Genomic DNA, 11,670 nt, shown 5'->3' with positions numbered 1-11,670 from the left:
GTGCGCTGGGCCCCCCAGAATATTTTCTTGCGTGAAGGGCTGGTACTTTATTGTTATGCCACTGTGTCTTACCCAAGCATATTCTACTTCACTGGAAAATAAGGTGAGAACTTTGCCATACGCAGTAAACACAAAAGCAAATGGTTTAACCCTTTTACTGCCAGCCATTTTGGTCAAAGCGGAACTTGTATTGCCAGACAGTTTTTGAACATTTTGCACTGTTTCACTTTAGGGGCCTTTCCTCGGGGGGACTTTTAGTTTACCAAGGAAAACAATATATCGTTTTTTTCAGAACAACCTAAGCTTTCAAAATATGGTAGAATTTTTGTAACAAGATATAGGCTTCTAAATGTCTAAAAATGCAAAAAAAATCAAATTTTCCATAATATAATCACACATACTAGAAACAAAAATTATTTTATGCACGAATATACAACTGATTTGGAAAGTCCCATGTCTCCTGAACGTGCCAATACCAAATATATATAGTTTTATGGAGATTTCTCACTTGTATAGGTCAAAAACTCCCAGCAGTACACTACCAAATTCCCAAAGCACTGCTCCAAAAAAACTGCATACTTTGGATTTCAAGGCCAAAATTCCACTAACAGAAGGTTTATCCCAGAAAATTGTACATTTTTGGAAAGAACAGATTCTGGGGAATACAGAATAGGCACAACTGTCTGTCTACTCCAAACTATCAAGTCGCAATGCTTTCCTAAAGTTATTGGTTTTTATCAAAATTTGTGATTTTTTTTAAAAATCGCTTCAAAGCTTCCAGTCTATAGTATCTTATCTCCTACAGGTCATAAAGTAACCAAATAAAACACCCTAAATATGAATGCCTGGGGTCCACTGAACAGTTTGATGCCCAATATGTATAGGTTTACCCAAGTATGTGGCATGTAGGGGCCCGAATGTGAACATACCCCCATATATACTGTCATTTCTGTCATTTCAGCTCCTGCAAAATCAACACATTTACATCATTATATGTGAGATAAAGCTACAAAAAAGTACGCTCACCCCAGAAAGCCATATATTTTTGGAAAGTACACATTCCCCCAAATCTAAAATGGGTACCCATGTCTTTCTACTCCAAAGTACCAAGCCGCACAGCTTTTCTAAAGTTAGCAATTTTGATGACATTTCCAAAAATCCCCTCAAAGCTTCCACTTTGCAGCATCTTATCTCCCACATAGTGTTAGGTACCAAGATAAAACACCCTAAATTTGAACGCCAGGGGTCCACTGAACAGTTTGATGCCCAATATGTATAGGTTTACCTAAGTATGTGGCATGTAGGGGCCCCAATGTGAACATACCCCCATATGAACTGTCATTTCTGTCATTTCAGCTTCTGCAAAATCAACACATTTACATCATTATATGTGGGATAAAGCTAGTAAAAAGTATGCTCACCCCAGAAAGTCATATATTTTTGGAAAGTACACATTCCCCCGAATCTAAAATGGGTACCCATGTCTTTCTACTCCAAAGTACCAAGCCGCACAGCTTTTCTAAAGTTAGCAATTTTGATGACATTTCCAAAAATCCCCTCAAAGCTTCCACTTTGCAGCATCTTATCTCCCACATAGTGTTAGGTACCAAGATAAAACACCCTAAATTTGAACGCCAGGGGTCCACTGAACAGTTTGATGCCCAATATGTATAGGTTTACCTAAGTATGTGGCATGTATGGGCCCCAATGTGAACATACCCCATATGAACTGTCATTTCTGTCATTTCAGCTTCTGCAAAATCAACACATTTACATCATTATATGTGGGATGAAGCTAGTAAAAAGTACGCTCACCCCAGAAAGTCATATATTTTTGGAAAGTACACATTCCCCCGAATCTAAAATGGGTACCCATGTCTTTCTACTCCAAAGTACCAAGCCGCACAGCTTTTCTAAAGTTAGCAATTTTGATGACATTTCCAAAAATCCCCTCAAAGCTTCCACTTTGAAGCATCTTATCTCCCACATAGCATTAGGTACCAAGATAAAACACCCTGAATTTGAACGCCAGGGGTCCACTGAACAGTTTGATGCCCAATATGTATAGGTTTACCTAAGTATGTGGCATGTAGGGGCCCCAATGTGAACATACCCCATATGAACTGTCATTTCTGTCATTTCAGCTTCTGCAAAATCAACACATTTACATCATTATATGTGGGATAAAGCTAGTAAAAAGTATGCTCACCCCAGAAAGTCATATATTTTTGGAAAGTACACATTCCCCCGAATCTAAAATGGGTACCCATGTCTTTCTACTCCAAAGTACCAAGCCGCACAGCTTTTCTAAAGTTAGCAATTTTGATGACATTTCCAAAAATCCCCTCAAAGCTTCCACTTTGCAGCATCTTATCTCCCACATAGTGTTAGGTACCAAGATAAAACACCCTAAATTTGAACGCCAGGGGTCCACTGAACAGTTTGATGCCCAATATGTATAGGTTTACCTAAGTATGTGGCATGTATGGGCCCCAATGTGAACATACCCCATATGAACTGTCATTTCTGTCATTTCAGCTTCTGCAAAATCAACACATTTACATCATTATATGTGGGATGAAGCTAGTAAAAAGTACGCTCACCCCAGAAAGTCATATATTTTTGGAAAGTACACATTCCCCCGAATCTAAAATGGGTACCCATGTCTTTCTACTCCAAAGTACCAAGCCGCACAGCTTTTCTAAAGTTAGCAATTTTGATGACATTTCCAAAAATCCCCTCAAAGCTTCCACTTTGAAGCATCTTATCTCCCACATAGCATTAGGTACCAAGATAAAACACCCTGAATTTGAACGCCAGGGGTCCACTGAACAGTTTGATGCCCAATATGTATAGGTTTACCTAAGTATGTGGCATGTAGGGGCCCCAATGTGAACATACCCCATATGAACTGTCATTTCTGTCATTTCAGCTTCTGCAAAATCAACACATTTACATCATTATATGTGGGATAAAGCTAGTAAAAAGTATGCTCACCCCAGAAAGTCATATATTTTTGGAAAGTACACATTCCCCCGAATCTAAAATGGGTACCCATGTCTTTCTACTCCAAAGTACCAAGCCGCACAGCTTTTCTAAAGTTAGCAATTTTGATGACATTTCCAAAAATCCCCTCAAAGCTTCCACTTTGCAGCATCTTATCTCCCACATAGTGTTAGGTACCAAGATAAAACACCCTAAATTTGAACGCCAGGGGTCCACTGAACAGTTTGATGCCCAATATGTATAGGTTTACCTAAGTATGTGGCATGTAGGGGCCCAATGTGAACATACCCCATATGAACTGTCATTTCTGTCATTTCAGCTTCTGCAAAATCAACACATTTACATCATTATATGTGGGATGAAGCTAGTAAAAAGTATGCTCACCCCAGAAAGTCATATATTTTTGGAAAGTACACATTCCCCCGAATCTAAAATGGGTACCCATGTCTTTCTACTCCAAAGTACCAAGCCGCACAGCTTTTCTAAAGTTAGCAATTTTGATGACATTTCCAAAAATCCCCTCAAAGCTTCCACTTTGAAGCATCTTATCTCCCACATAGCATTAGGTACCAAGATAAAACACCCTGAATTTGAACGCCAGGGGTCCACTGAACAGTTTGATGCCCAATATGTATAGGTTTACCTAAGTATGTGGCATGTAGGGGCCCCAATGTGAACATACCCCCATATGAACTGTCATTTCTGTCATTTCAGCTCCTGCAAAATCAACACATTTACATTATTATATGTGGGATAAAGCTACAAAAAAGTACGCTCACCCCAGAAAGTCATATATTTTTGGAAAGTACACATTCCCCCGAATCTAAAATGGGTACCCATGTCTTTCTACTCCAAAGTACCAAGCCGCACAGCTTTTCTAAAGTTAGCAATTTTGATGACATTTCCAAAAATCCCCTCAAAGCTTCCACTTTGCAGCATCTTATCTCCCACATAGCATTAGGTACCAAGATAAAACACCCTGAATTTGAACGCCAGGGGTCCACTGAACAGTTTGATGCCCAATATGTATAGGTTTACCTAAGTATGTGGCATGTAGGGGCCCGAATGTGAACATACCCCCATATATACTGTCATTTCTGTCATTTCAGCTCCTGCAAAATCAACACATTTACATCATTATATGTGAGATAAAGCTACAAAAAAGTACGCTCACCCCAGAAAGCCATATATTTTTGAAAAGTACACATTCCCCCAAATCTAAAATGGGTACCCATGTCTTTCTACTCCAAAGTACCAAGCCGCACAGCTTTTCTAAAGTTAGCAATTTTGATGACATTTCCAAAAATCCCCTCAAAGCTTCCATTTTGAAGCATCTTATCTCCCACATAGCATTAGGTACCAAGATAAAACACCCTGAATTTGAACGCCAGGGGTCCACTGAACAGTTTGATGCCCAATATGTATAGGTTTACCTAAGTATGTGGCATGTAGGGGCCCCAATGTGAACATACCCCCATATATACTGTCATTTCTGTCATTTCAGCTCCTGCAAAATCAACACATTTACATCATTATATGTGAGATAAAGCTACAAAAAAGTACGCTCACCCCAGAAAGCCATATATTTTTGGAAAGTACACATTCCCCCAAATCTAAAATGGGTACCCATGTCTTTCTACTCCAAAGTACCAAGCCGCACAGCTTTTCTAAAGTTAGCAATTTTGATGACATTTCCAAAAATCCCCTCAAAGCTTCCATTTTGAAGCATCTTATCTCCCACATAGCATTAGGTACCAAGATAAAACACCCTGAATTTGAACGCCAGGGGTCCACTGAACAGTTTGATGCCCAATATGTATAGGTTTACCTAAGTATGTGGCATGTAGGGGCCCCAATGTGAACATACCCCCATATATACTGTCATTTCTGTCATTTCAGCTCCTGCAAAATCAACACATTTACATCATTATATGTGGGATAAAGCTAGTAAAAAGTACGCTCACCCCAGAAAGTCATATATTTTTGGAAAGTACACATTCCCCCGAATCTAAAATGGGTACCCATGTCTTTCTACTCCAAAGTACCAAGCCGCACAGCTTTTCTAAAGTTAGCAATTTTGATGACATTTCCAAAAATCCCCTCAAAGCTTCCACTTTGCAGCATCTTATCTCCCACATAGCATTAGGTACCAAGATAAAACACCCTGAATTTTAACACCAGGGGTCCACTGAACAGTTTGATGCCCAATATGTATAGGTTTACCCAAGTATGTGGCATGTAGGGGCCCGAATGTGAACATACCCCCATATATACTGTCATTTCTGTCATTTCAGCTCCTGCAAAATCAACACATTTACATCATTATATGTGAGATAAAGCTGCAAAAAAGTACGCTCACCCCAGAAAGCCATATATTTTTGGAAAGTACACATTCCCCCGAATCTAAAATGGGTACCCATGTCTTTCTACTCCAAAGTACCAAGCCGCACAGCTTTTCTAAAGTTAGCAATTTTGATGACATTTCCAAAAATCCCCTCAAAGCTTCCATTTTGAAGCATCTTATCTCCCACATAGCATTAGGTACCAAGATAAAACACCCTGAATTTGAACGCCAGGGGTCCACTGAACAGTTTGATGCCCAATATGTATAGGTTTACCTAAGTATGTGGCATGTAGGGGCCCCAATGTGAACATACCCCCATATATACTGTCATTTCTGTCATTTCAGCTCCTGCAAAATCAACACATTTACATCATTATATGTGGGATAAAGCTAGTAAAAAGTACGCTCACCCCAGAAAGTCATATATTTTTGGAAAGTACACATTCCCCCGAATCTAAAATGGGTACCTATGTCTTTCTACTCCAAAGTACCAAGCCGCACAGCTTTTCTAAAGTTAGCAATTTTGATGACATTTCCAAAAATCCCCTCAAAGCTTCCACTTTGCAGCATCTTATCTCCCACATAGCATTAGGTACCAAGATAAAACACCCTGAATTTGAACACCAGGGGTCCACTGAATAGTTTGATGCCCAATATGTATAGGTTTACCCAAGTATGTGGCATGTAGGGGCCCGAATGTGAACATACCCCCATATATACTGTCATTTCTGTCATTTCAGCTCCTGCAAAATCAACACATTTACATCATTATATGTGAGATAAAGCTACAAAAAAGTACGCTCACCCCAGAAAGCCATATATTTTTGGAAAGTACACATTCCCCCGAATCTAAAATGGGTACCCATGTCTTTCTACTCCAAAGTACCAAGCCGCACAGCTTTTCTAAAGTTAGCAATTTTGATGACATTTCCAAAAATCCCCTCAAAGCTTCCATTTTGAAGCATCTTATCTCCCACATAGCATTAGGTACCAAGATAAAACACCCTGAATTTGAACGCCAGGGGTCCACTGAACAGTTTGATGCCCAATATGTATAGGTTTACCTAAGTATGTGGCATGTAGGGGCCCCAATGTGAACATACCCCCATATATACTGTCATTTCTGTCATTTCAGCTCATGCAAAATCAACACATTTACATCATTATATGTGGGATAAAGCTACAAAAAAGTACGCTCACCCCAGAAAGTCATATATTTTTGGAAAGTACACATTCCCCCGAATCTAAAATGGGTACCCATGTCTTTCTACTCCAAAGTACCAAGCCGCACAGCTTTTCTAAAGTTAGCAATTTTGATGACATTTCCAAAAATCCCCTCAAAGCTTCCACTTTGCAGCATCTTATCTCCCACATAATGTTAGGTACCAAGATAAAACACCCTAAATTTGAACGCCAGGGGTCCACTGAACAGTTTGATGCCCAATATGTATAGGTTTACCTAAGTATGTGGCATGTAGGGGCCCAATGTGAACATACCCCATATGAACTGTCATTTCTGTCATTTCAGCTTCTGCAAAATCAACACATTTACATCATTATATGTGGGATGAAGCTAGTAAAAAGTATGCTCACCCCAGAAAGTCATATATTTTTGGAAAGTACACATTCCCCCGAATCTAAAATGGGTACCCATGTCTTTCTACTCCAAAGTACCAAGCCGCACAGCTTTTCTAAAGTTAGCAATTTTGATGACATTTCCAAAAATCCCCTCAAAGCTTCCACTTTGAAGCATCTTATCTCCCACATAGCATTAGGTACCAAGATAAAACACCCTGAATTTGAACGCCAGGGGTCCACTGAACAGTTTGATGCCCAATATGTATAGGTTTACCTAAGTATGTGGCATGTAGGGGCCCCAATGTGAACATACCCCATATGAACTGTCATTTCTGTCATTTCAGCTTCTGCAAAATCAACACATTTACATCATTATATGTGGGATAAAGCTAGTAAAAAGTATGCTCACCCCAGAAAGTCATATATTTTTGGAAAGTACACATTCCCCCGAATCTAAAATGGGTACCCATGTCTTTCTACTCCAAAGTACCAAGCCGCACAGCTTTTCTAGGAACACCAGAGGCCTACTGAACAGTTTGATGCCCAATATGCATAGATATACCAAAGTCTGCGGTATGTACTGAACCCTAAATGAAAATAGCGCATAAGGATTTCTCGCCTGCCAGCTCAGCTTTTGCACACAGAGCCCCCTGTCAGTGTATTATGTGCCAAAACTTCCCCTAACTATACAGATCCCCCACAAAACCATATATTTTTGGAAAGTACACATTCTGACAAATCCAACAAGGGTAAAGAGTCCTTTCTACACCAAAGTACCAAGCCGCAAAGCTTTCCTAAAGTTATCGGTTTTTATGACATTTCAGAAAATCGCCTAAAAATGTTGCAATTTGCCGCATTTATCTCACACAATTTCTTGCGTACAAAGGCAAGTCACCCCAAATAGGAACACCAGAGGCCTACTGAACAGTTTGATGCCCAATATGCATAGATATACCAAAGTCTGCGGTATGTACTGAACCCTAAATGAAAATAGCGCATAAGGATTTCTCGCCTGCCAGCTCAGCTTTTGCACACAGAGCCCCTTGTCAGTGTATTATGTGCCAAAACTTCCCCTAACTATACAGATCCCCCACAAAACCATATATTTTTGGAAAGTACACATTCTGACAAATCCAACAAGGGTAAAGAGTCCTTTCTACACCAAAGTACCAATCTGCAGAGCTTTCCTAAAGTTATTGGTTTTTATGACATTTCAGAAAATCGCCTAAAAATGTTGCAATTTGTCGCATTTATCTCACACAATTTCTTGCGTACAAAGGCAAGTCACCCCAAATAGGAACACCAGAGGCCTACTGAACAGTTTGATGCCCAATATGCATAGATATACCAAAGTCTGCAGTATGTACTGAACCCTAAATGAAAATAGCGCATAAGGATTTCTTGCCTGCCAGCTCAGCTTTTGCACACAGAGCCCCCTGTCAGTGTATTATGTGCCAAAACTTCCCCTAACTATACAGAGACCCCCACAAAACCATATATTTTTGGAAAGTACACATTCTGACAAATCCAACAAGGGTAAAGAGTCCTTTCTACACCAAAGTACCAAGCCGCAAAGCTTTCCTAAAGTTATCGGTTTTTATGACATTTCAGAAAATCGCCTAAAAATGTTGCAATTTGCCGCATTTATCTCACACAATTTCTTGCGTACAAAGGCAAGTCACCCCAAATAGGAACACCAGAGGCCTACTGAACAGATTGATGCCCAATATGCATAGATATACCAAAGTCTGCGGTATGTACTGAACCCTAAATGAAAATAGCGCATAAGGATTTCTCGCCTGCCAGCTCAGCTTTTGCACACAGAGCCCCCTGTCAGTGTATTATGTGCCAAAACTTCCCCTAACTATACAGATCCCCCACAAAACCATATATTTTTGGAAAGTACACATTCTGACAAATCCAACAAGGGTAAAGAGTCCTTTCTACACCAAAGTACCAATCTGCAGAGCTTTCCTAAAGTTATTGGTTTTTATGACATTTCAGAAAATCGCCTAAAAATGTTGCAATTTGTCGCATTTATCTCACACAATTTCTTGCGTACAAAGGCAAGTCACCCCAAATAGGAACACCAGAGGCCTACTGAACAGTTTGATGCCCAATATGCATAGATATACCAAAGTCTGCGGTATGTACTGAACCCAAAATGAAAATAGCTCATAAGGATTTCTCGCCTGCCAGCTCAGCTTTTGCACACAGAGCCCCCTGTCAGTGTATTATGTGCAGTAACCCCCCCTAACTATACAGTGACCCCCAGAAAACCATATATTTTTGGAAAGTACACATTCTGATGAATTCAAAATAGGTAAAGTTATTTTTGTACACCAAAGTTACACCTGGCAAAGCTACGCTAAAAACAGATCAGGAACACTTATATAGGGATAAAATGTGATAAAACCACAAAAATTGTGCAAATCAGTGAAACAACAAAATAAGTTACATGACAGTGTAATTAGTGGCCAGAATATCTGATCCAATAGTTACGCTGTCAAAATAAACAGTTTTTAGGTAAAAGAAAATAAAAACAAAGTGGTAAAATGAAAAAAAAAAAAAAAAAAAAAGCAAAACAAAAAAAAACCAAAGTGTTTGTGTATACATGTGTGTACATGTGTAAAAGTTGTGTGATAGTGTGTAAGTGTGTATATGAGTGTAAATAAGTGTATAAAAGTGTGAAAAATGAAAAAAAAAAAATAAAAAAAATGCTAAAATGTGTGCTGTAAGTGTGTGTAAATGTATGTAAGTGTGTATAAATGTATGTAAAAGTGTGTGTAAGTGTATAAATGCAAAAAAAAAATAATACTCCTTACCTGTCCTGAAGACCGATCTCCTCCTCCTTCAGTGGCGCCGGCGCTGGGGGAGAGAGAGGAAGCAGGAAGCAGCAGACGCGATGCGATCGCGTCTGCTGCTTCCTGGAGGGTCCTGCGAGCGATCGGCTCGCAGGACCCTGATGACAGCCCCCCTGGCACATTGCCCAGGGGGGCTGTCATTGTTTGAAGCCCTCTGCAGCGGCGGCACATGCCGCCGCTGCAGAGAGCAGCGCTTAAACGCCAACGACGTATGAGACACGTCGTTGGCGTTTAAGCCCTTTTACTGCCAGCACGTATGCCATACGTGCTTGGCAGTAAAAGAGTTAAATTATGCTTTATCTATTACCACCTGGCCTGAAAAAGTGATATGGTAAAAATAAGACAAGGACAGGGCAGTGGCACAAAAGCAAAGGCACAGAGGGACTGGGGGAGTAGGGGCTGAACAACATTGCCAAAACTGGCGAATTAGAAAGGAGAAGACTATTTTGGCTTTTGTACATAACAGGTCACTGGTGCTTTGTCTTAGAGCAGAATACATGGGGTTAAGCAAACCATTATCACAGGGAAAGCAGGGCAGTTGTTTCTATACCAAGGGGCTGATTTACTAATCCACGAATCCGAATCCCGAATGGGAAAAAATCGGATTGGAAACGAACATTTTGCGACTTTTTCGTATTTTTTGCGATTTTTTTTGTCACCGTCGCGACTTTTTCGTAGCCGTTACGACTTGCGCGAATTGTCGCGACTTTTGCATAGCCATTATGAATTTGTGAATTGTCGTGACTTTTGCATTGCCATTACGACTTTCGCGAATTGTCGCGATTTTTCGTATTGAGCGCTCGAAAAATTTGCGACAATTCGCGAAAAAGTCGCAAAATACCGATCATTACGAAAAAAACGCATTCGGACGCTTTTCGGACGTTCGTGGATTAGTAAATGTGCCCCCAAGTGTTGTTTAGAGATAAAAGGAAGCAAAAATATGGGGTAGATATTGCCTTACATTTTTTCTGACTGCGATAAAAAGTACAATTTAAATTCCCAATTTAAAGCACAAGAAAGGATTAGCGTCTGACAATTTATTAGCTAACCCTTGTGCCTTTAATAGCTTACTGTGTATTGCAGTTTATGGCAAGATGGTGGCCATTATCTTCCCAGGAACGCCTCATGCCAATACAAGCTTAGCAGTGCAAAGTATAGCACCATCCTGGGGTATGAAGAACAAGGCTCCCTTGTGCTTAAATAGTGAATGGCTGACATGTACAAAGTACCGCTCTTCATTTATCACAAGCAGCAACCCAAGCTGCAGAAATAAAACAAAATTGATAGTTTGCATATGCCATCCCACCGGCGATTTACATTCTCGCCGGTGTGATGGCATATTGGGGAGATCAGTCGCCCGCAACAAGGGGGATTTGTCACAGGCAACTTACTGTTCTAATTGGTAGTGAAAGAAAAGCTATTTTGTGATTAGTTTCTATGGCACTCTTGCAAACTATCAATTTTGTTTTATTTCTGCAGCTTGGGTTGCTGCTTGTGATAAATGAAGAGCTGTACTTTTTACATGTCAGCCATTCACTATTTAAGCACAAGGGAGCCTCCCCGACTCTCCCCGTCTACCACGGCCCTAAGCCTGCGTATAAGCGTCGCAGATTTTGGTGCCAAAATGCATGTTATCTGTTACCTGCTATGTAACCTATGCTTGAGCTTGAATGGCTGCCCCAACAGCTACACAGCAGCTTATCTAAATAAACTATAGTAGCAAATCTGTAGCAAACATGCCAGTTTTACTAGCACATGGCATCACAACATTCTATTTTAATTGCTTTAAAACACTTTCATTTTTTGGTGTTACTGTTCCTTTAAAACAAAGTTGACCCAGAAACTGGACTGGTTGGCGCTTGGACTCAGAAAAGATGA

The sequence above is a fragment of the Xenopus tropicalis genome, chromosome 3, assembly GCF_000004195.4.
Source record: "Xenopus tropicalis strain Nigerian chromosome 3, UCB_Xtro_10.0, whole genome shotgun sequence".
Lineage (NCBI taxonomy): Eukaryota > Metazoa > Chordata > Amphibia > Anura > Pipidae > Xenopus > Xenopus tropicalis.
The sequence above is the reverse complement of the archived record's forward strand: the minus strand, read 5'-3'. Positions refer to the sequence as shown.